Below are 27,719 nucleotides of genomic sequence, written 5' to 3' on the forward strand. Positions count from 1 at the left end.
CAAAATCACCTAAACGCACATATTTCTTTGATGAGTAAAGCTATTGTGATAAAAGTCGAGTTAAATATGTTTTGTATACATACAAATCATTCTACCAAATTTTTTACGGATCGGTCCATTATTGGTCATAGCTCCCATATAAGGCCCACTTCCGAAAATCATTTGAAAGCTCATATATCATTGTCAAACAAAGCTATCTTGATAAAATTCGACACAAATATGTTTAGTCTAAATATGAATCACTCTACGAAATTTTTTCCGGATAGGCCAATAATTGGTCATAGCTCCCATATAAAGTCCACTTCCGAAAATCACTTAAACGCATATATTTCAATGAATTATAAAGCTATTGGGATAAAATTCGACACAAATATGTTTGTATACATACAAATCATTTTACAATTTTTTTTACGGATCGGTCCATTATTGGTCATAGCTCCCATATAAGGCCCACTTCCGAAAATCACTTAAAAACACATATTTCATTGTCAAATAAAGCTATCGTGATAAAATTCGACATAAATAGATTTTGTCTAAATATGAATTACTCTATAAGGCCCACTTCCGAAAATCATTTAAAAGCTCATATATCATTGTCAAACAAAGCTATCTTGATAAAATTCGACACAAATATGTTTAGTCTAAATATGAATCACTCTACGAAATTTTTTCCGGATAGGCTCATAATAGGTCATAGCTCCCATATAAGGTCCACTTCCGAAAATCAATTAAACGAATATATTTCATTAAATTCTAAAGCTATAAGGATAAAATTCGACTTGAATATGTAATGTGTACATATAAATCATTCTACCACTTTTTCCCCGGATCGGTCCATTATTGGTGATAGCTCCCATATAAGTCCCACTTCCGAAAATTACTTAATCGCATATATTTCATTGTTAAATAAAGTTATCTTGATAAAATTCGACACAAATATGTATTGTCTTTATATGAATCACTCTACGAAATTTTTCCGGATAGGCTCCCATAGAGGGTCCACATACGAAAATCACTTAAACGCATATATTTCTTTGAATAATAAGGCTATCGGGATGAAGTACGACTTGAATATGTTTTGTGAGCATATAAATCATTCTACCAAATTTTTTCCGGATTGATCCATATATTGTAGTAGCTCCTATATAAGGTCCACTTCAAAAAAATCACTTAAACGCACATATTTCATTATCAAATAAAGGTATCTTGATAAAATTCGACACAAATATGCTTTGTGTAAGGTCATAGCTCCTATACATATAAAGTCCACTTCCGAAAATCACCTAAACGCAAATATTTCATTAATTAATAAATCTATTGTAGTAATCATTATAGTAAATCATTATACTAAATTTTTTCTTTATCAGTTGATAATTGGTCACAACTCCCATATAAGGTCCATTTTCGAAAATTACTCAAATGCACTTGATAATCAAAGTTATCGGGATAAAATTCGACATAAATGTTTATTTTGTATATATAAATCATTCTACGGATTTTTTTCTTCCGGATCGGTCCATAGGTTGTCTTAGCTCCCATATAAGGTATACTTCTGAAAATCACTTAATATCACTTAATTCGTAATTAAATGATTATATCCGGATAAAATTCAAAATGAGTATGTTCTGTGTACAGATATATCATTATATTAAAATGTTTTCAAACTGGCCTATTAATATACATTTTTCTCGACCTAATTAAAATTAGTTTGACATATGCATAAATGTTAGTACCCTCAATAAGGAAACACAAATTTCGCCACGTTATCTAAAAATTAGATAGTTAAATGGGTCTCAATGAAAAGTAGCTTGCTGGTGGAGGGTATTTAAGATTCGGCAGAGCCGAATATAGCACTCTAACTTGTTTTGTTTTTTGGAATATTTTCTATGGAAAAAATGTAAAGCAAACAATGCCTAGGGACATTAAATATTTTGGAGACAAATAAGTTTGTTGAATATTTTTGGAGGGATTTAAAAACTTGCTATTTTTTAGCAAATAATTACACTAATCAACAAAAATTTTTGGCATGAATTTATCTACTACACAAATAAGCCTTGAAATTATTTTATATTCTATGTAGTCTGCCAATGCGGCTTATGCAGGTTTGATTAATAATTATAATTAAAATGTTATTAGGTTTTTTGCCTCAAATATTTGATAGGTAACTTAACATATTCCTAAACTACAAACAAATGGTTAAGAAAAAACAATGATTGTAAAATTATTGTTTGAAGGACCATATTTGATTTTCGACCAAATAAACTATCTGATAAATTATCTTTAAATCAATAATCATTTCAGCTGCATAAGCAATATTTCCAGAATCAAATAAATTTTTTCTTATTTCATATTTCCTTATAAAATTAATGAAAATATATGATTGCACATTATTATAAATAATCATATGATTGTTGTATCCTTAGAATTCGCAACTTTTCAATATTTTTTTTTTTGCAAAATATAAGTTTTATTCAAGGGTATGTAGGTTTTTTATTATGATTATCTTATGAAAGAGATGGGCACTTTTGGGAATTCTATTTAAAAGTACAAAAAAATATTACTTGAATGAATGTAGACGACACACAAACACTAAAATGATCTAAGTAGATATATGTATGTCTAAATTACATCAGTAATCATTCGTCTGATTTCCTCAAATCAAATAGTTGATATGTAAGTTGACCCTCACTGCCCTAAGCAACAATAGTAATAAATACATTTTGATGTGAGTAAAACTTTTTATATTATTTTTGAACTTTTTTGTTATTCTCGACTAAATAAAACATTTTGCACAATTCTTTGACATAGAAATACAAGAGAGATTACATGCCATTTATATCAATTTGTATTTTTGTTTTGTATTATGACTATAATAAATTTCTAAACATTTTTATCAATATTGTTATATCCTACACCACTATAGTGGGATGGGTATTATGCGTTTGGGGTGATGTTTGTAACACCTAAATAACCTACAGCTATAAATATACCAATCGGCTCAGCATCACATTCTGAGTCGATTTAGCTATGTCCATCTGTCTGTTTGCCTGTTTGTCTGTCTGTCTGTCTGCCTATGTCTGTCTTTCTGTCGGTCGGTCTGTCTGTGTGTCCATGTAAACCTTGTGCGCGCTCGCAATTTTCAAGATAGTTAGATGAAATTTGGTACATGCTCTTCTTTTTACCCAAGGACAAAAATAGTTAAAACGTGGACCGATATGGCCAATTTTCAATACCAAACAAACCTATAGAGAACATTTCTGGAAAATTTTAACCCTCTAGCTCATTCCGCACGGACTCTATCGTGTTTTAAACAGACACACAGACAGACAAACATACAAACAGACAGACAGACAGGCAGACGGACGGACGGACAAGGCTAGATCGTCATAGAATTTAATAACGACCCAAAATATGTATATATACTTTTGGGGGTCTATGACGAATATTTCGATGTGTTACAAACGGAATGACAAATTCAATATACCCCCATCATTTTATGGTGAGTATAAAAATTAGAGACAGAAATACTAAAGTTAAATAAAATTTACTAATCATTTATTTGGTCTGAATTACAAAAAATTATTGTTTTCTGTTACCTAAGTCTATAGTTAACAAAATTTCTTAAAGTTTTATTTAATTTTTTTTTTTTTTTTTGAACAAACTTAACATATTCATATCACTTTATGAATTTGTTTCGATTTTCCTGGTACAACACTTAATATTATTATAGGGTCTTATCTATAAGAACTATTGAAAATATGCTTGCTATTTTTATTTTCTATTATTTTTTTTCCGTTACATGCTTGATTTATTTTTCCACTCAAGAAACTAGAGACAAAAACAACTGCAGTAGCACCCAAAGCATTTTACGTAGGAAAAATACAGAAAAATCAAGCAAAAAAACAACACATCAAAAGATATCAAGTGTTTGTATTTTCATATATTTATACAAACATTTTGTTCAAGAGTATGTAGGAAATGTTTGGAAAAAAATTAAAAAAAAATGTGTATTAAATTTCACATAAAATTTAGTTATATAATTTTTGATATGAGTACTTCTAGCATTTTAATAAAATTTATATGAAACAATTAAAAACTTAAACAAAATAGAAAATAAATAAATTAATTAATGATTACAACGAATTTCAGAAATGTACTACAACATAAAAAAATTTCTAAGAAAATCTCGTAACGTTCTCTTATAGAAAATACAAAAAAAAGAATGAACATGTAATTCTGAGTCGTAGTTAGGTTGTTAGCTAGTTAGTTAGTTAGTTAGTTAGTAGTTAGTTAGTTAGTTAGTTATTAGTTAGTTAGTTAGTTAGTTAGTTAGTTAGTTAGTTAGTAGTTAGTTAGTTAGTTAGTTAGTTCGTTAGGTTAGTTAGTTAGTTAGTTAGTTAGTTAGTTAGTTAGTTAGTTAGTTTAGTTAGTTAGTTATTTTAGTTTAGTTAGTTAGTTCGTTAGTTAGTTAGTTAGTTCGTTAGTTAGTTTAGTTAGTTAGTTAGTTATTAGTTAGTTAGTTTTTAGTTTTTAGTTAGTTAGTTAGTTAGTTAGTTTAGTTAGTTAGTTAGTTAGTTAGTTAGTTAGTAGTTAGTTAGTAGTTAGTTAGTTAGTTAGTTAGAGTAGTTAGTTAGTTAGTTAGTTAGTTAGTTAGTTAGTTAGTTAGTTAGTTAGTAGTTAGTTTTAGTTAGTTAGTTAGTTAGTTAGTTAGTTAGTTAGTAGTTAGTAGTTAGTTAGTTAGTTAGTAGTTAGTTAGTTAGTTAGTTAGTTAGTTAGTAGTTAGTAGTTAGTAGTTAGTTAGTAGTTAGTTAGAGTTAGTTAGTTAGTTAGTTAGTTAGTTAGTTAGTTAGTTAGTTAGTTAGTTAGTAGTTAGTTAGTTAGTTAGTTAGTTAGTTAGTAGTTAGTTAGTTAGTAGTTAGTTAGTTAGTTAGTTAGTTAGTTAGTTAGTAGTTAGTTAGGTTAGTTAGTTAAGTTAGTTAGTTAGTTAGTTAGTAGTTAGTTAGTTAGTTAGTTAGTTAGTTAGTAGTTAGTTAGTAGTAGTTAGTTAGTTAGTTAGTTAGTTAGTTAGTTAGTTAGTTAGTTAGTTAGTTAGTTAGTTTAGTTAGTTAGTTAGTTAGTTAGTTAGTTAGTTAGTTAGTTAGTTAGTTAGTTAGTTAGTTAGTAGTTAGTTAGTAGTTAGTAGTTAGTTAGTAGTTAGTTAGTTAGTTAGTTAGTTAGTTAGTTAGTTAGTTAGTTAGTTAGTTAGTTAGTTAGTTAGTAGTTAGTTAGTTAGTTAGTTAGTTAGTTAGTTAGTTAGTTAGTTAGTTAGTTAGTTAGTTAGTTAGTTAGTTAGTTAGTATAGTTAGTTAGTTAGTTAGTTAGTAGTTAGTTAGTTAGTTAGTTAGTTAGTAGTCTTAGTTAGTTAGTTAGTTAGTTAGTTAGTTAGTTAGTTAGTTAGTTAGTTAGTTAGTTAGTTAGTTAGTTAGTTAGTTAGTTAGTTTAGTTACGTTAGTGTTAGTTGTTAGTTAGTTAGTTAGTAGTTAGTAGTTAGTAGTTAGTTAGTAGTTAGTTAGTTAGTTAGTTAGTTAGTTAGTTTCGTAGTTAGTTAGTAGTTAGTTCAGTTAGTAGTTAGTTAGTTAGTTAGTTAGTTAGTTAGTTAGTTAGTTAGTTAGTAGTTAGTTAGAACCTAGAGTGTAAATCTACCAGATGCGTGATTTCTTCATTCATATGTATGTGTCAGTAGTTATGGAACACATTAGAAACACATAATCTGAGAACTACAACAACATAATAACGATAAATGTCATTGAAAGAGTAGAATTATTGTGTACGTTCTTTTTATAAAAAAATAAATGATATAAGCAAAACCTACCAACCTACATAATTATTAATAAACACAAACCATTACGTATATAAGCATTTTTAGCCAAATGTAAAAAAATCTTAATGATCACAAAAAAACTTAAATTCCAAATTTGGCTTTTAACCAAATTTACATGCAATTTAAATTGAAGTCAAAATTAAAATTTAACAAATCGCAGCTTGGAAAAAAACTTATACTTTTTTAAACATTGCAGTAAGTATGTCATGATTGACATAACAATTGCATTTAAATGTCATCGAAAACGTGCCAATTGACCTATAAGTCCGAAAAACTGAACGGATTCATACAATATAACTTTTATATGGCTTTTAGAATTTATTGTTAATAATGACTTTTAATTTATTTAGCATGTCATACCAGACTGTTTTTTTTTTATCGTAAATTTTCTATGTCTAAATTAAAATTATTTCTACATTTTAATAAAATTTAATTTATTTTTGTGGTTTCTGAATATTTGCAAAGCACTTGAATAAATTCAAAATAGTATAATAAAATAATAATTTGAAGAATGCATTAATACAATCGAATTATTTTAAAATAAGGGGACGATGTTTTCATAAAACTAAATTTCCTCTCAGAATCTTTTAATTGCTAAAAATTACAGCATTATACTGATTATAAACATTTTTCCAAATTGTCTCTAAAAAAAACATTGAAAATATTGATCATTAAACTGAAATAAAACGAATTTAGATCTACTCCATATAAAATTGTATCTAATTATTTCCTTTTTACATGTTTATAATTGTCATTTCAGGGTGATTTGGCAGCCAAAGGAAATAAAATCTGATTGCTATTGTTCGAATTAAAATGTACTGATTTATCGTTGATGTTTGGAAAATAAAATCGACTGCGAAGATATAAATCAGAGTGAGAGAACACTGAAAAAGAAATTCAATACACAGCTTGTCAAACCGTTATAGAATGAAATGGATTTGCAACAAAGACAACAACTACTACAGAAAGAACTACAGAAACAGCGACAGCAATATTTCGACACAGATAGAGAATCGGATATTTCAACAACTACAACGAATAACAAGTAAGAAATTATAGTCGGTCGAGGCCGACCATATAATACCCTACACCTTTGACAAAAATATAATGTGATTTAGTTGCCATAATAAAGCATTTAAGTTGAATTGTACCTTGCCTTAGATATACATACTTAAGCCGTTTATTGTTGAATAAAATTGTGGACATTTAAATGAAATTTTGATGGGGGCTTTTCATAGGGGCTAGGGTCATATGAGAACCTATTATTATGAAATTCGTGGTGGTTATCAAGTCTTGTATACAACTTGGTTATTGCAGCTTTTTGTCGAGATATGAGTATATTAAACATAATTATGAACTTAAAATCCCTATTCGGCGGATTCAGTTGTATGGGGGCTAGGTGAAATAATGGACCGATGTAAACCATTTTCAACAGGCTTCATCTACGGTACCATAAAAGATAATGTGCCAAATTTCATTGAATTATCTCCAAAATTGCGACCTGTAGTTTGATTACAAATTTTAAAAGCCCTATTCGGGGGTTCAGTTGTATGGGGGCTAGGTAAAATAATGGACCGATCTTAACCATTTTCAATAGGCTTCGTCCCTGGTACAATAAAAGATCATGTACCAAATTTCATTGAATTATCTTCAAAATTGCGACCTGTAGTTTGATTACAAGGTTTACATGGACGGACGGACAAACGGACAGACGGACGGACATAGCTAAATCGACTCAGAAAATGATTCTGAGCCGATTGGTATACTTTAAGGTGGGTATAGGACCAATATTATTGTGCGTTACAAACATCAGCACAAACCCAATATACCCTGCCCACATCAACATTTCAAACGAATTACAAGCTGTCAACAACATCCCATACAGATGGAACAGAAATAACAAAGACAACAGCAACAACAACATTGACATCAATAAAAACATTGAAGAATTTTATGAATTTTTATGCTGGAAACATACCAAAGATGTTAGCGTTAATGGTAACGGAAAAAATGAAGTACCTGCTAAAGGACACGAGCAAAAAAGAAACACTTTTTAAAATATGGTGAGAACAGACAGCTGGCATGTCAGCACCTACGGAAAATAATGAAACTAAAATACCGGAAATCACCCGCCATAATGTTGATCACACTACTGCTGCTGTCACTGAGGGGGCAACAAAAAATTTGGCACAAACAATCCGTTGTATACTTAAAACATTCGAAGCAACTTCAACTGCAGCAAAGACTACGACGAAATATTCAACAATACAATATAGTTGTTATAATACTGATATGTCTGATTATTTTCATCACCCCTACAATACCACCTGTACTATCACTAGCAACCCCCACAACATCAACAACTTGTCATCCTTCACTCAACAACATCAATAGCAGTAGCAACAGCAATAAAGCAAACCTGCCAATAGTCATGAACAAGAACATCTTACTACAGCGAATACCTTTCTGGAAAAATGTAGGTCTCATCTGAAGCTAATAGTGGGAGATGTAGTTGAACCTCTTAAAGAATTTCAAATATCATTGACATCAAAGCATCAACAGCAGCTTTCTCATCCGGCACTTAATCATTATTTGAGACCGCATATTAGCAGTAGTTTAAGTCCAAGTAATTAATAATATGAGTTTACAAACACCTACTCTGGAGTCACTAATACCTTTTACCACATACAATCAAACATCTCTCTGTTCACCTTTGCATATATTGTGAAAATCCTACCAATATTCTACCGCACAAAGTCAAATGCTTTATTACGAATACCCTGACTGAGATGGTAACAAACAAAACATCCTATACGGCACAACTTTAGAATTATTTACCCACATTGGGTCTGGCCTCTACCGGCAGCGTGGGTGCCACAGAGGATCGTATAAATCAATCATTGTATTCTGGCAATAATTGGTTAGAAGATCCTTGGCCTTGGAATCAATAGTATTGGCTATAGATCAGTCTATAGTCCTAACTATAGATCAATCTATAGTCTTGACTATAGATCAATCTATAGTCTTGACTATAGATCAGTCTATAATCATGATTATTGATCAGTCTATAGTCTTGACTAAAGATCAGACTATAGTCTTTACTATAAATCAGTCTATAGTCTTGACTATAGAACTCTACAGACTATAGATCAGTCTACAGATTTGACTAGTATTTATTATACATCTGTCTATATTCTTGACTGTAGATCAGTCTGTAGTCTTGACTCTTGATAATTCTAAAGTCTTGACTATAGATCAATCTATAGATCAGGCTATAGTCTTGACTAGATCAGTCTATAGTCTTGACTATCAAACTATAGTGTTGACTATGGTCTAGACCAGAGATCAGTATAAAGTCTTGACCATAGATCAGTATATAGTCTTTTTAACATAAATCGCTAAAAGTGTGCTAATTGTTATATATGTATAATAAATTTCAAAAAGGATATACATACATAAATGAAATTGTCATTAAAGTTTAAAATAAGTAAATTTTTATAATAAATAAAACAAGAATTTATAAAACTAATGAGTTGTTTCAAAACCAAAATATAGTAATCAAATATATCATAAAATTTGTAACACCATAAACGTAAATTTTTTCTAATATTTAGGAAGTAATATTATGTGGTTAATAAGGAAATCCTCTAAAATGTTCATTCTTATTAAAAAGTTTTAGCCTGGCTATAAAATGTCACCCACAATAGGCTCTAATCTTCTATATTAATACCTCAAAATAGAACTAGAAAGTATTAACCTTTTATTTCATATTTAAGAACAAAAAATCCAAACACAACTTATTTATGAAAGTAAAAAGACCAAAAAAGTATACTTTTAAAATATTTTTAATGTTAAACCTAAAAGTATGCAACATAACGTACGTACATGGTATATAACCACATTCTAAAAGCTTTTCCTTAAACAAAAAACACATGAGCACACATTTTTCTATACCAAAAAAAAAAGAAAAAACTAAACCATTAAAAATAAATATATGTACATATGTATGTATATAAATGTTCTGGTTGCATCATTTTTCTAAACAAACAACTAAAAGTATGCTATTCTTCTCATAAAAAGCAAACAAATTAATGTTTAAAATTAATCTAGACTTTAATAAACTGCCCCCAAAAAAAGTAACTAAATATCATGTGAGATTATGTTCTGTTATATTTATACATATATAGGTATATATGACTATGTAGAAAAATTTCGCCCCAAAAACTATGCCACATTATTTCCACTACTTTACAGTCTATTAGAATCTATGACATTTATGCCATTAACAGCTGAAACACAAAAGAATTTCTATTGCTTAAATTCTTTTTGTTATGAGTATTTTCCATGAATTGCGTTTAAAAAGTTTTCAACAAAAAAGTTGTTAAATAAATAGCAATTTTATTTAGACATTACATTTGCTTGGCTAAGTCAAATAGTCAAGACTATAGACTGGTCTATAGTCAAGACTATAGACTGGTCTATAGTCAAGACTATAGACTGGTCTATAGTCAAGACTATAAACTGGTCTATAGTCAAGACTATACATTGATCTATAATCAAGACTATACTTTGGTCTATAGTCAAGACTATAGACTGGTCTATAGTCAAGACTATAGACTGGTCTATAGTCAAGACTATAGTCTGGTCTATAGTCAAGACTATAGAATGGTCTATAGTCAAGACTATAGAATGGTCTATAGTCAAGACTATAGACTAGTTTATAGTCAAGACTATAGACTGGTCTATAGTCAAGACTATAGACTGGTCTATAGTCAAGACTATAGACTGGTCTATAGTCAAGACTATAGACTGGTCTATAGTCAAGACTATAGACTGGTCTATAGTCAAGACTATAGACTGGTCTATAGTCAAGACTATAGACTGGTCTATAGTCAAGACTATAGACTGGTCTATAGTCAAGACTATATAGACTGGTCTATAGTCATGACTATAGACTCGTCTATAGTCAAGACTATAGACCGGTCTATAGTCAAGACTATAGACTGGTCTATAGTCAAGACTATAGACTGGTCTATAGTCAAGACTATAGACTGGTCTACAGTCAAGACTATAGACTGGTCTATAGTCAAGACTATAGACTGGTCTATAGTCAAGACTATAGACTGGTCTATAGTCAAGACTATAGACTGGTCTACTAGTCAAGACTATAGACTGGTCTATAGTCAAGACTATAGACTGGTCTATAGTCAAGACTATAGACTGGTCTATAGTCAAGACTATAGACTGGTCTATAGTCAAGACTATAGACTGGTCTATAGTCAAGACTATAGACTGGTCTATAGTCAAGACTATAGACTGGTCTATAGTCAAGACTATAGACTGGTCTATAGTCAAGACTATAGACTGGTCTATAGTCAAGACTATAGACTGGTCTATAGTCAAGACTATAGACTGGTCTATAGTCAAGACTATAGACTGGTCTATAGTCAAGACTATAGACTGGTCTATAGTCAAGGACTATAGACATGGTCTATAGTCAAGACTATAGACTGGTCTATAGTCAAGACTATAGACTGGTCTATAGTCAAGACTATAGACTGGTCTATAGTCAAGACTATAGACTGGTCTATAGTCAAGACTATAGACTGGTCTATAGTCAAGACTATAGACTGGTCTATAGTCAAGACTATAGACTGGTCTATAGTCAAGACTATAGACTGGTCTATAGTCAAGACTATAGACTGGTCTATAGTCAAGACTATAGACTGGTCTATAGTCAAGACTATAGACTGGTCTATAGTCAAGACTATAGACTGGTCTATAGTCAAGACTATAGACTGGTCTATAGTCAAGACTATAGACTGGTCTATAGTCAAGACTATAGAATGGTCTATAGTCAAGACTATAGACTGGTCTATAGTCAAGACTATAGACTGGTCTATAGTCAAGACTATAGACTGGTCTATAGTCAAGACTATAGACTGGTTTATAGTCAAGACTATAGACTGGTCTATAGTCAAGACTATAGACTGGTCTATAGTCAAGACTATAGACTGGTCTATAGTCAAGACTATAGACTGGTCTATAGTCAAGACTTTATACTGGTCTATAGTCAAAACAATAGACTGGTCTATAGTCAAGACTATAGACTGGTCTATAGTCACTACTATAGACTGGTTTATAGTCAAGACTATAGACTGGTCTATAGTCAAGACTATAGTCTGGTTTATATTCAAGACTATAGACTGGTTTATATTCAAGACTATAGACTGGTTTATAGTCAAGACTATAGACTGGTCTATAGTCAAGACTATAGACTGGTCTATAGTCAAGACTATAGACTGGTCTATAGTCAAGACTATAGACTGGTCTATAGTCAAGACTATAGACTGGTCTATAGTCAAGACTATAGACTGGTCTATAGTCAAGACTATAGACTGGTCTATAGTCAAGACTATAGACTGGTTTATATTCAAGACTATAGACTGGTTTATAATCAAGACTATAGACCGGTCTATAGTCAAGACTATAGACTGGTCTATAGTCAAGACTACAGACTGGTTTTTAGCAAGACTATAGACTGGTCTTTAGCAAGACTATAGACTGGTCTATAGTCAAGACTATAGACTGGTCTATAGTCAAGACTATAGACTGGTCTATAGTCAAGACTATAGACTGTTCTATAGTCAAAACTACAGACTGTTCTATGGTCAAGCCTATAGACTGTTCTATAGTCAATCCTATAGACTGGTCTATAGTCAAGACTATAGACTGGTCTATAGTCAAGACTATAGACTGGTCTATAGTCAAGACTATAGACTGGTCTATAGTCAAGACTATAGACTGGTCTATAGTCAAGACTATAGACTGTTCTATAGTCAAGACTATAGACTGGTCTATAGTCAAGACTATAGACTGGTCTATAGTCAAGACTATAGACTGGTCTATAGTCAAGACTATAGACTGGTATATAGTCAAGACTATAGACTGGTCTATAGTCAAGACTATAGACTGTTCTATAGTCAAGACTACAGACTGTTCTATGGTCAAGCCTATAGACTGTTCTATAGTCAAGCCTATAGACTGGTCTATAGTCAAGCACTTATCTAAGCTTTTATCTCACTTGTATGATAACTTTGACCTATCAGGTTCTACCCTTCTTTTAAATGTTTATTTTAACTTTACACGTGACGTATACGTAATATTTTTATGGTCAATATTTATTTATTATTACGTATACGTTCTGCTGCAATATTGTGACAGTTTAATAAATAAAAGTTTTTATACAAAACATTACACTTAAATCAATAAATTCTAGAATAAATTATTTCCATTAGTCAAATAATTATTACATGTGTCTAATAACAATTCATTATAAAAAAAATATAAATAATGAACAACAATATATGAAAACAGTTGTGTTTATTTTATAAAAAAGAAGTAGTTTTTTGCAATAAAATATTGCGTCTTTTTTATTTTCTATTACTTAAGCATATCATTTTTCATATTTTTTAACGTTAATAGTTTTGAAGTAGAATTAAAACAAAAAAAAAAAAAAAAAAAAACAAAACAGAAAATATTAAATTTGCTGTCAGTTAGGCATGACGAGTATGTTCACTACAGTTGTAGTAAGTAGTGACTCATTTTGTTAGTGGAAGCAAGTCTGTTTGTCCGTCCTTCCGTCCGTCTGTCCGTCTGTCCATCTGAGTATACATGCAAACCTTGTGGGCAAGCTATAGGTCGCAAGATAATTTGAAAACGGTTGAAATCGGTCCATTATTTTACCTAGCTCTTATACGACCGAACCGCCGAAAAGAGATTTTGAGTTTATAATTATGGACAATTCCCAGTACCTCCGTACTTAGTTTCGTATAAGTCTCAATCTTACTGACGAGTTTCGTATTGATCGGGCCTCATTTAACCCTAGCCCCCATACAAAGTCCCCTTCAATAAAAGACTTGAAGGTCAAAAATGAACTTTTAAACTCTGGTATCACGATAAAATTCTGCATAAATAACTTTAATGTGAACTTAAATCCCAGGCCCATATATACCCTTGCACAACCAAACCCCCACCTCCAAATAATATGGTCGACCAAGCCCGACTAAATAATTTTACTTGTTTTTAATCGTATATTTTGTTTTGGTTTTTGTTGCCACAATTACATACCTAGAAATATTATGAAATTGTTGTTATTGTTATTTTTACTTTTAATACTCGTCAGCTTAGTTATGCACGGAAAAGTAGGAAAAAATTTCAAAATATAAAACTATTTTTATTTTAACACCCTTTCTCTGACAAGAGAAACATAAATTTATTTTCTTATATTCGTATTGAAAACAACCAGAATCAGAATTGCCCAACTCACTTCAATATTGATATACATTTACCCATACACTATCGCAGCAGAAATACAAAAACACAAAATTCCTTTAAGGATATAAATAAACTTCATATTTTCCTTTGACGTATTGTGATTATCTTTAGTACCGTTTTTTCCTACTAAATTCCAAATTTGAACTTAGTTTTCGCCGAAAATTTACAAAAAGAACTCAAAGAAAATTCTGAATAGCTTTAATTTTGATCATTTTTTCCTGGTTTTCCATTACCACTTTGTGTCACCAAAAAATAAAGAACCATAATCTCTGTTACAGATTCCCAGTAACAAGATGCAAAACAGCATCTTTCAATTTCATCTAGTACTGGTATGCGGCAAAAGTCAGGGGTTTCGTTTACTACATCTACTATAGTAGAATCCAACCAAAAGAAGAAACAACTACAGAAACTTTAAAACATTAACTCATCCATTTGTGGAACCGTGCATTTACATGTGATGTGCATTATGGTTCAGTTTTTGTTGTTGTTCTTAACATTAAAGTACCATGACGAAGATAATAATGATGCTGCTACTATTGCAGTTGATAATGATGATGTTTTTGTTTTATCTAGTAGTTGTTTCTGATGTTTTTGTAATATGTGGTTTATTTAGCATGTTCAAATTACATTTAAGTTTAAATGTGATGTAAGTTTTTCAGATAGTTCTTTTTATACCCTCCACCACCATTAGTGGTGATAGAGGGTATATATAAGTTTGTCGTTCCATGTGTAGCACCAAGAAATATTCATCTAAGACCCAACAAAGTATATATATTCTGGGTCCTTATCAAATTCTGAGTCGATTTAGCTATGTCCGTCTGTCCGTCTGTCTGTCTGTCTGCTTAAAACACTCTCACGTTAAAACTAAGCAAAGGAAATCAACCAAATTCACCCAAAATATTTATTATTATCCTAAGCAGTTTGGTATTGAAAATTAGCAAAATCGGTTCACAACGTAAAAAGTTATGAGTAAAAATTTCAGACTACCTCGAAAAAAATTTCGTTTTTTTCATAATTCTTTTGAAGTTTTCTCAGAAACTATCAAAGATATTTCGATGAGTTTTGTCACACATTATTTTTGCAGACCAGCGATCAATTATGTTCAAGATTTTTACAATCGATCCAATATTTCCCATAGCCCCCATACAAAGGTATATATTCCCGGAAATTAGTTTATCGTTAATAACTCCCTCAAATATATCGGTATCAACACAAAATTTTGTACAAATATAATATGAACATAATTCATACTGTCAACGTAGATCTCAGTCGGTCCACAATTGGTCATAGCTCCCACATAAGGTCCACTTCCGAAAATCACCTAAACGCACATATTTCATTGATGAATAAAGCTATTGTGATAATGATGACATTCTACCAAATGTTTTGCGGATCGGTCCATTATTGGTCATAGCTCCCATATAAGGCCCACTTCCGAAAATCATTTAAAAGCTCATATTTCATTGACAAATAAAGCTATCTTGACATAATTCGACACAAATATGTTTGTCTTTATATGAGTCACACTACGAAATTTTTTCCGGATAGGCTCATAATTGGTCATAGCTCCCATATAAAGTCCACTTCCGAAAATCACTTAAACGCATATATTTCATAAAGTTCTTAAACTATAAGGATAAAATTCGACTTGAATATATTTTGTGTACATATAAATCATTCTACCACTTTTTTCCCGGATCGGTCCGTTATTGGTCATAGCTCCCATATAAGTCCCACTTCCGAAAATCACTTAAACGCACATATTTAATTGTCAAATAAAGTTATCTTGACAAAATTCGACAGAAATATGTTTTGCCTATCAATTTTTTCCGGATAGGCTCCCATAGAGGGTCCACTTACGAAAATCAGTTAAAAGTATATATTTCTTTGAACAATAAAGCTATCGGGAATATGTTTTGTGAGCATATAAGTCATTCTAAGTACCAAATTTTTTCCGGATTAGTCCATATATGGTAATAGCTCCTATATAAGGTCCACTTCAAAAATATAACTTAATTAAAGATATCTTGATAAAATTCGACACAAATATGTTTTGTGTAAGGTCATATCTCCTATACATATAAAGTACACTTCCAAAACGCACATATTTCATTAATTAATAAATTTATTTTAGTAGAATTCGAATAGATTTTTTTTTTTTTTTTTTTGCATATAAATCAGTATACGAAATTTTTTTCTTATCGGTCGATAATTGGTCTCAACTCCCATATAAGGACCATTTCCGAAAATAACTCAAATGCACATTGACAATCAAAGTTATCGAGACAAAATTCGGCATAAACGTATATATAAATCATTCTGCGGAATTTTTTCCGGATCGGTACATTTGTTGTCTCAGCTACTTCTGAAAATCACTTAATACCACTTAATTCGTTATTAAACGATTATATATCCGGATAGAATTCAAAATGGGTATGTTCTGTGTATAGATAAATCATTCTATTAAAATGTTTTCGAACTGGCCGGCCAGTGTCTATTAATATAAATTTTTCTGGACCTAATTAAAATTAGTTTGACATATGCATAAATGTTAGTACCCTCAATACGGAAACAAAAATTTTGCCAAGTTATCTAAAGATTTGATAGTTACATGGGTTTTAATAAAAAGTAGCTTGCTGGTGGAGGGTATTTAAGATTCGGCATTGCCGAATATAGCACTCTAACTTGTTATTATATATTCATATTGAGAGTGAGTGGAATATATAAGATTACACCTATATTACTTATTTGAAATCATTAAGCTATTCTGGTTGAAATTTTCGGTTGCGGTTGTATGTGGGCTAGAAGAAATAATGTACCGATTTAAACCATTTTCAGTAGCGTTCGTCCCTGGGCCAAAAGAAGAGCATGTGAAGAGCAATTTCATTAAATGATCTTGAAAATTGCGACTTGTAGTGTGTGCTCAAGGTTTACATGGACACACAGACGGACAGACAGACAGATGGACAGACGGACATAGTTAATCCACTCAGAAAGTGATTCTGTACTTTAAGGTATAGGAGCACAAACGCACGCCACTATAGTGGTGTAGGGTATAATTAGATACATATGTTTGTTTATAAAACTATTTAATTTTTTCTTCAACTTACTTTCTTTAAACAATTGTGTCCTTTTTTCCAATTTTATCTTTATTTCTGTATATTTGCTACTAATTCAGTTAAATTGCAGACAATTTACAAAAATCACTTTTCTTTAATTGTTGTTTTCCTTACAAATACAAGAACTCATTGACACACATTTATGTATATGCATTAATTGTTGGTATTTTCTATTTTTCTTTTCTCTCAAAGAATTTCACTTTGTGGCATTTTTTATCAGCTCTCATCATCAAAAGAATTTTTTATTTATATACTCCATGCGTTTTATTTTTAGATATATGTACATAAATTTACAACAAGTTTATGCAAAAGACAATTATATATATATTTTTTTAATTTTTAAAATTCTTCACTTGTTTTAATAATTTCACACATGTAATGGTTTCCACTAAAGAATTTGCAAAAAGTAAAATTTAAATATTATTTTTGGCGCATTAAATTTAAATGACTTTTTATACCCTCCAGTTTGTCATTCCGTGTGTAACACCAAGAAATATTCGTCTGAGACCCAACAAAGTATATATATTCTGGGTCCCTATGAAATTCTGAGTCGATTTAGCTATGTCCGTCTGTCCGTCTGTCTGTCTGGTTAAAACACGCTCACGTTAAAACTAAGCAAAAGAAATCAGCCAAATTCACTAAGAATATTCATTATTATCCTAAGCAGTTTGGTATTGAAAATCAGCAAAATCGGTTCACAACGTAAAAAGTTATAAGTAAAAATTTCAGACTACCTCGAAAAAAATTACGGTTTTTTCATAATTCCTTTGAAGTTTTCTCGGAAACTACCAAAGATATTTCGATGAATTTTGTCACACATTATTTTTTCAAGGCAGTAATCAATTATGTTCAAAATCTTTACAATCGATCCAATATTTCCCATAGCCCCCATACAAAGGTATATATTCCCGGAAATTAGTTTATCGTTAATAACTCCCTAAAATATATCGGTATCAACACAAAATTTTGTACATGCAAATATAATATGAACAGAAATCATACTATCAACGCAGATCTCAGTCGGTCCACAATTGGTCATAGCTCTCATATAAGGTCCACTTCCGAAAATCACCTAAACGCACATATTTCTTTGATGAGTAAAGCTATTGTGATAAAAGTCGAGTTAAATATGTTTTGTATACAATCACTTAAACGCATATATTTCAATGAATTATAAAGCTATTGGGATAAAATTCGACACAAATATGTTTGTATACATACAAATCATTTTACAATTTTTTTTACGGATCGGTCCATTATTGGTCATAGCTCCCATATAAGGCCCACTTCCGAAAATCACTTAAAAACACATATTTCATTGTCAAATAAAGCTATCGTGATAAAATTCGACATAAATAGATTTTGTCTAAATATGAATTACTCTATAAGGCCCACTTCCGAAAATCATTTAAAAGCTCATATATCATTGTCAAACAAAGCTATCTTGATAAAATTCGACACAAATATGTTTAGTCTAAATATGAATCACTCTACGAAATTTTTTCCGGATAGGCTCATAATAGGTCATAGCTCCCATATAAGGTCCACTTCCGAAAATCAATTAAACGAATATATTTCATTAAATTCTAAAGCTATAAGGATAAAATTCGACTTGAATATGTAATGTGTACATATAAATCATTCTACCACTTTTTCCCCGGATCGGTCCATTATTGGTGATAGCTCCCATATAAGTCCCACTTCCGAAAATTACTTAATCGCATATATTTCATTGTTAAATAAAGTTATCTTGATAAAATTCGACACAAATATGTATTGTCTTTATATGAATCACTCTACGAAATTTTTCCGGATAGGCTCCCATAGAGGGTCCACATACGAAAATCACTTAAACGCATATATTTCTTTGAATAATAAGGCTATCGGGATGAAGTACGACTTGAATATGTTTTGTGAGCATATAAATCATTCTACCAAATTTTTTCCGGATTGATCCATATATTGTAGTAGCTCCTATATAAGGTCCACTTCAAAAAAATCACTTAAACGCACATATTTCATTATCAAATAAAGGTATCTTGATAAAATTCGACACAAATATGCTTTGTGTAAGGTCATAGCTCCTATACATATAAAGTCCACTTCCGAAAATCACCTAAACGCAAATATTTCATTAATTAATAAATCTATTGTAGTAATCATTATAGTAAATCATTATACTAAATTTTTTCTTTATCAGTTGATAATTGGTCACAACTCCCATATAAGGTCCATTTTCGAAAATTACTCAAATGCACTTGATAATCAAAGTTATCGGGATAAAATTCGACATAAATGTTTATTTTGTATATATAAATCATTCTACGGATTTTTTTCTTCCGGATCGGTCCATAGGTTGTCTTAGCTCCCATATAAGGTATACTTCTGAAAATCACTTAATATCACTTAATTCGTAATTAAATGATTATATCCGGATAAAATTCAAAATGAGTATGTTCTGTGTACAGATATATCATTATATTAAAATGTTTTCAAACTGGCCTATTAATATACATTTTTCTCGACCTAATTAAAATTAGTTTGACATATGCATAAATGTTAGTACCCTCAATAAGGAAACACAAATTTCGCCACGTTATCTAAAAATTAGATAGTTAAATGGGTCTCAATGAAAAGTAGCTTGCTGGTGGAGGGTATTTAAGATTCGGCAGAGCCGAATATAGCACTCTAACTTGTTTTGTTTTTTGGAATATTTTCTATGGAAAAAATGTAAAGCAAACAATGCCTAGAGACATTAAATATTTTGGAGACAAATAAGTTTGTTGAATATTTTTGGAGTGATTTAAAAACTTGCTATTTTTTAGCAAATAATTACACTAATCAACAAAAATTTTTGGCATGAATTTATCTACTACACAAATAAGCCTTGAAATTATTTTATATTCTATGTAGTCTGCCAATGCGGCTTATGCAGGTTTGATTAATAATTATAATTAAAATGTTATTAGGTTTTTGCCTCAAATATTTGATAGGTAACTTAACATATTCCTAAACTACAAACAAATGGTTAAGAAAAAACAATGATTGTAAAATTACTGTTTGAAGGACCATATTTGATTTTCGACCAAATAAACTATCTGATAAATTATCTTTAAATCAATAATCATTTCAGCTGCATAAGCAATATTTCCAGAATCAAATAATTTTTTTTCTTATTTCATATTTCCTTATAAAATTAATGAAAATATATGATTGCACATTATTATAAATAATCATATGATTGTTGTATCCTTAGAATTCGCAACTTTTCAATATTTTTTTTTGCAAAATATAAGTTTTATTCAAGGGTATGTAGGTTTTTTATTATGATTATCTTATGACAGAGATGGGCACTTTTGGGAATTCTATTTAAAAGTACAAAAAAATATTACTTGAATGAATGTAGACGACACACAAACACTAAAATGATCTATGTAAGTAGATGTATGTATGTCTAAATTACATCAGTAAACATTCGTCTGATTTCCTCAAATCAAATAGTTGATATGTAAGTTGACCCTCACTGCCCTAAGCAACAATAGTAATAAATACATTTTGATGTGAGTAAACTTTTTCTATTATTTTTGAACAGCATCACATTCTGAGTCGATTTAGCTATGTCCATCTGTCTGTTTGCCTGTCTGTCTGTCTGTCTGTCTGTCTGTCTGTCTGTCTGTCTGCCTATGTCTGTCTTTCTGTCGGTCCGTCTGTGTGTCCATGTAAACCTTGTGCGCGCTCGCAATTTTCAAGATAGTTAGATGAAATTTGGTACATGCTCTTCTTTTTACCCAAGGACAAAAATAGTTAAAACGTGGACCGATATGGCCAATTTTCAATACCAAACAAACCTATAGAGAACATTTCTGGAAAATTTTAACCCTCTAGCTCATTCCGCACGGACTCTATCGTGTTTTAAATAGACACACAGACAGACAGACAGACAAACATACAAACAGACAGACAAACATACAAACAGACAGACAGACAGGCAGACGGACGGATAAGGCTAGATCGTCATAGAATTTAATAACGACCCAAAATATATATACTTTTGGGGGTCTATGACAAATATATCGATGTGTTACAAACGGAATGACAAATTCAATATACCCCCATCATTTTATGGTGAGTATAAAAATTAGAGACAGAAATACTAAAGTTAAATAAAATTTACTAAACATTAATTTGGTCTGAATTACAAAAAATTATTGTTTTCTGTTACCTAAGTCTATAGTTAACAAAATTTCTTAAAGTTTTATTTAATTTTTTTTTTTTTTTTTTTTTTTGAACAAACTTAACATATTCATATCACTTTATGAATTTGTTTCAATTTTCCTGGTACAACACTTAATATTATTATAGGGTCTTATCTATAAGAACTATTGAAAATATGCTTGCTATTTTTATTTTCTATTATTTTTTTTCCGTTACATGCTTGATTTATTTTTCCACTCAAGAAACTAGAGATAAAAACAACTGCAGTAGCACCCAAAGCATTTTACGTAGGAATGTATATATGTATTTTCATATATTTATACAAACATTTTGTTCAAGAGTATGTAGGAAATGTTTGGAAAAAAATAAAAAAACAATGTGTATTAAATTTCATATAAAATTTAATTATATAATTTTTCATATGAGTACTTCTAGCATTTTAATAAAAATTTATATGAAAACAATTAAAACTTAAACAAAATAGAAAATAAATAAAATTAATTAATGATTACAACGAATTTCAAAAATGTACTACAACATAAAAAATTTCTAAGAAAACTCGTAACGTTCTCTTATAGAAAATACCAAAAAAAAATGAACATATAATTAATAAGTTAGTTAGTTAGTTAGTTAGTTAGTTAGTTGTTAGTTAGTTAGTTAGTTAGTTTGTTAGTTAGTTAGTTAGTTTCGTAGTTAGTTAGTTAGTTAGTTAGTAGTTTAGTTCGTTAGTTTAGTTAGTTAGTTAGTTAGTTAGTTAGTTAGTTAGTTCGTTTCGTTCGTTCGTTCGTTCTTAGTTCGTTCGTTCGTTAGTTAGTTAGTTTTAGTTAGTTAGTTAGGTAGTTAGTTAGTTAGTTAGTAGTTAGTTAGTTAGTTAGTTAGTTAGCTAGTTAGTTAGTTGGTAGTTAGTTAGTAGTTAGTAGTTAGTTAGTTAGTTAGTTAGTTAGTTAGTAGTAGTTAGTTAGTTAGTTAGTTAGTTAGTTAGTTAGTTAGTTAGTTAGTTAGTTAGTTAGTTAGTTAGTTAGTAGTTAGTTAGTTAGTTAGTTAGTTAGTTAGTTAGTTAGTTAGTTAGTTAGTTAGTTAGTAGTAGTTAGTTAGTTAGTAGTTAGTTAGTTAGTTAGTAGTTAGTTAGTTAGTAGTTAGTTAGTTAGTTAGTAGTTAGTTAGTTAGTAGTTAGTTAGTTAGTTAGTAGTTAGTTAGTTAGTTAGTTAGTTAGTAGTTAGTTAGTTTAGTTAGTTAGTTAGTTAGTTAGTTAGTAGTTAGTTAGTTAGTTAGTTAGTTAGTTAGTAGTTAGTTAGTTAGTTAGTTAGTTAGTTAGTTAGTTAGTTAGTTAGTTAGTTAGTTAGTTAGTTAGTAGTTAGTTAGTTAGTTAGTTAGTTAGTTAGTTAGTTAGTTAGTTAGTTAGTTCGTTAGTTAGTTAGTTAGTTAGTTAGTTAGTTAGTTAGTTAGTTAGTTAGTTAGTTAGTAGTTAGTTAGTTAGTTAGTTAGTTAGTTAGTTAGTTAGTTAGTTAGTTAGTTAGTTAGTTAGTTAGTTAGTTAGTTAGTTAGTAGTTAGTTAGTTAGTTAGTTAGTAGTTAGTAGTTAGTTAGTTAGTTAGTTAGTTAGTTAGTTAGTTAGTTAGTTAGTTAGTTAGTTAGTAGTTAGTTAGTTAGTTAGTTAGTTAGTTAGTTAGTTAGTTAGTTAGTTAGTTAGTTAGTTAGTTAGTTAGTTAGTTAGTTAGTTAGTTAGTTAGTTAGTTAGTTAGTTAGTTAGTTAGTTAGTTAGTTAGTTAGTTAGTTAGTTAGTTAGTTAGTTAGTTAGTTAGTTTAGTTAGTTAGTTAGTTAGTTAGTTAGTTAGTTAGTTAGTTAGTTAGTTAGTTAGTTAGTTAGTTAGTTAGTTAGTTAGTTAGTTAGTTAGTTAGTTAGTTAGTTAGTAGTTAGTTAGTTAGTTAGTTAGGTTAGTTAGTTGTAGTTAGTTAGTTAGTTAGTTAGTTAGTTAGTTAGTTAGTTAGTTAGTTAGTTAGTTAGTTAGTTAGTTAGTTAGTTAGTTAGTTAGTTAGTTAGTTAGTTAGTTAGTTAGTGTTTTAGTTAGTTAGTTAGTTAGTTAGTTAGTTAGTAGTAGTTAGTTAGTAGTTAGTTAGTTAGTTAGTAGTTAGTTAGTTAGTTAGTAGTTAGTTAGTTAGTTAGTTAGTGTTAGTTAGTTAGTTAGTTTAGTTAGTTAGTTAGTTAGTTAGTTAGTTAGTTAGTTAGTTAGTTAGTTAGTAGTTAGTTAGTTAGTTAGTTAGTTAGTGAGTTAGTTAGTTAGTTAGTAGTTAGTTTTAGTAGTTAGTTAGTTAGTTAGTTAGTAGTTAGTTAGTTAGTTAGTTAGTTAGTTAGTAGTTAGTTAGTTAGTAGTTAGTTAGTTAGTTAGTTAGTAGTTAGTTAGTTAGTTAGTTAGTTAGTTAGTTAGTTAGTTAGTTAGTTAGTTAGTTAGTAGTTAGTTAGTTAGTAGTTTAGTTAGTTAGTTAGTTAGTAGTTAGTTAGTAGTTAGTAGTTAGTTAGTTAGTTAGTTAGTTAGTTAGTTAGTTAGTTAGTTAGTTAGTTAGTTAGTTAGTTAGTTAGTTAGTTAGTTAGTTAGTTAGTTAGTTAGTTAGTTAGTTAGTTAGTTAGTAGTTAGTTAGTTAGTTAGTTAGTTAGTTAGTTAGTTAGTTAGTTAGTTAGTTAGTTAGTTAGTTAGTTAGTTAGTTAGTTAGTTAGTTAGTTAGTTAGTTAGTTAGTTAGTTAGTTAGTTAGTTAGTTAGTTAGTTAGTTAGTTAGTTAGTTAGTTAGTTAGTTAGTTAGTAACCTAGAGTTGTAAATCCTACCAGATGCGTGATTTCTTCATTCATATGTATGTGTCAGTAGTTATGGAACACAATAGAAACACATAATCTGAGAACTACAACAACATAATAACGATAAATGTCATTGAAAGATTAGAATTATTGTGTACGTTCTTTTTATAAAAAAATAAATGATATAAGCAAAACCTAACAAACTACATAATTATTAATAAAACACAAACCATTACGTATAATAAAGCATTTTTAGCCAAATATAAAAAACTCTTAATGATCATAAAAAAACTTAAATTCCAAATTTGGCTTTTAACCAAATTTACATACAATTTAAATTGAAGTCAAAATTAAAATTTAACAAATCGCTGTTTGGAAAAAACTTATACTTTTTAAACATTGCAGTAAGTATGTCATGATTGACATAACAATTGCATTTAAATGTCATCGAAAACGAAAAACTGAACGATTCATACAATAAATATAACTTTAATATGGCTTTTAGAATTCATTGTTAATAATGACTTTTAATTTATTTAGCATGTCATACCAGACTGTTTTTTATTTATCATAAATTTTCTATGTCTAAATTAAAATTATTTCTATATTTTAATAAAATTTAATTTATTTTTGTGGTTTCTGAATTTTTACTAAGCACTTGAATAAATTCAAAATAGTATAATAAAATAATAATTTGAAGAATGCATAAATACAATTGAAATATTTTAATATAATGTGGTTTTCAATTTAAAAACTTGTTGGAAAAATAGTAATTAATAAAGAACTGTGCTAAATAGTGTGGAATTAATATTAAATATTTAAACATGTAGAAAATATGTAGTATTAATATTATGTTTATTATATTAAACTAGTAAGAGTGTTATATTCGGCTATGACGAATCTTATATACCCATCAAATCACTGCCACATAAATAAGCTTTGATATTTTGAATATATTATTATTATATATCGATATTAATGAAAACATCAGGGTAATACTTGAAAAAAGTCAATTAATGGGGGTTTAACTATTGAAAGTGCTCATTCGAATTAATTTTCATTGCCGTATTCGTATTTTTGAGCCAATAGAATAGAATAGAAGAGGAGGGGGCGATATTTTCATAAAACTAAATTTCCTCTCAGAATCTTTTAATTGCTAAAAATTACAGCATTATACTTATTATAAACATTTTTCCAAATTGTCCTAAATAAACATTGAAAATATTGATCATTAATCTGAAATAAAACGAATTTGGATCTACTCCATGGTAAAAATAAAGAAGGTAGTGTCATTCTCTCTATATTTTTAAAAATTCTATATCTGACATGCTTAAGGATTTTGACGTTTTCAAAAAAATAGTAATACCATATTAATTTAAAATTTTCCCATATATTTGAAGTTTAAGAAAAAATTTAATACACAATTTTCATTCATTTGGAAAATATTGAAAAATATAAAAACGTTTACTTTTAAATTGGAATTAAAGGGAAGATCTTAATTTTCAAATATTAAAAAGCTAATTTGTGAACATTATTTTAAGAATAACCAAGAATGAGTTGCATTTTCCCCAACTGCGAAAATACCAAATATTTTTGCAAAAATTTAAGCATACATTTTTTTAAAGTCCCTACATTACCCAACAAACGACAACAATGGCTAGATATATGTAAAATTTCCGAAGAAGATTTGCCAAAAGAGCCAATGGTATGCTCCGACCATTTCCTTAAAAGTAATATTTCAGTTAATGCAAAACGTGTAAGATTGGATAGAAATGCTGTGCCAATGACCACAAGGTAACTTTAAAATACTAATTTATCTGCAAACATTGAGTTTTGAGGTATGTATTTACATATCTCCGATCACAATCGAATTTTTTTTGGAAATAAATCTGAAATTTCTAAACTGCTAGTCCGATCGGGATAAAAATTGACCTAGACGTAGCCACGGAGAATTCAAGTTAAAGATTTGAAATGTTAGGCCAATATCTCTATTATGTTCCGTTCCTGTCTCACATTTTATTTAAGTTCAATTATTTTTATCATGGATCTACTCCATATAAAATTGTATCTAATTATTTTCTTTTTACAAGTTTATAATTGTCATTTCAGGGTGATTTGGCAGCCAAAGGAAATAAAATCTGATTGCTATTGTTCGAATTAAAATGGAAAATAAAATCGATTCAAAGCTTGTCAAACCGTTTTTTAATCAAATGGATTTGCAACAAAGACAACAACTACTACAGAAAGAACAACAGAAACAGCGACAGCAATATTTCGACATAACATAGATAGAGAATCGGATATTGCAACAACTACAACTAATAACAAGACTGCAACAGAGCACACATCAATATTTCAAACGAATTACTAGCTGTCAACAACATCTAATACAGGTGGAACAGAAATAACAGAGATAACAGCAAAAACAAATCCCCAGAGATAACAGCAACAACAAACATTGAAGAATTTTATGAATCTTTATGCTGGCAACATACCAAAGATGTTAGCGTTAATGGCATCGGGACACGAGCAAAAAGAAACACTTTTTATAATATGGTGTAAACAGACAGCTGACATGTCAACACCTAATGAAACTAAAATACCGGAAATCACCCGCCATTATGTTGATCAAACTACTGCTGCTGCCACTGAGGGGGCAACAAAAAATTTGGCACAAACAATCCGTTGTATACTTAAAACATTCGAAGCAACTTCAACTGCAGCAAAGACTACGACGAAATATTCAACAATACAATATAGTTGTTATAATACTGATATGTCTGATTATTTTCATCACCCCTCCAATACCACCTGTACTATCACTAGCAACCCCCACAACATCAACAACTTGTCATCCTTCACTCAACAACATCAATAGCAGTAGCAACAGCAATAAAGCAAACCTGCCAATAGTCATGAACAAGAACATCTTACTACAGCGAATACCTTTCTGGAAAAATGTAGGTCTCATCTGAAGCTAATAGTGGGAGATGTAGTTGAACCTCTTAAAGAATTTCAAATATCATTGACATCAAAGCATCAACAGCAGCTTTCTCATCCGGCACTTAATCATTATTTGAGACCGCATATTAGCAGTAGTTTAAGTCCAAGTAATTAATAATATGAGTTTACAAACACCTACTCTGGAGTCACTAATACCTTTTACCACATACAATCAAACATCTCTCTGTTCACCTTTGCATATATTGTGAAAATCCTACCAATATTCTACCGCACAAAGTCAAATGCTTATTACGAATACCCTGACTGAGATGGTAACAAACAAACATCCTATACGGCACAACTTTAGAATTATTTACCCACATTGGGTCTGGCCTCTACCGGCAGCGTGGGTGCCACAGAGGATCGTATAAATCAATCATTGTATCTGGCAATAAT

At 30.0% G+C, this 27,719-nt stretch overlaps 1 pseudogene; it reads left to right on the forward strand.

Moving 5' to 3' along the window:
* Positions 1-27,564, forward strand: part of LOC119602431 — a 61,619-nt pseudogene extending 34,055 nt beyond the window's left edge.
* The last annotated feature ends 155 nt before the right edge of the window (positions 27,565-27,719 follow it).

The sequence above is a fragment of the Lucilia sericata genome, unplaced genomic scaffold (assembly GCF_015586225.1).
Source record: "Lucilia sericata isolate MDLA Ls3-8-SP2 unplaced genomic scaffold, ASM1558622v1 Contig000232F_arrow, whole genome shotgun sequence".
NCBI classification, from domain to species: domain Eukaryota; kingdom Metazoa; phylum Arthropoda; class Insecta; order Diptera; family Calliphoridae; genus Lucilia; species Lucilia sericata.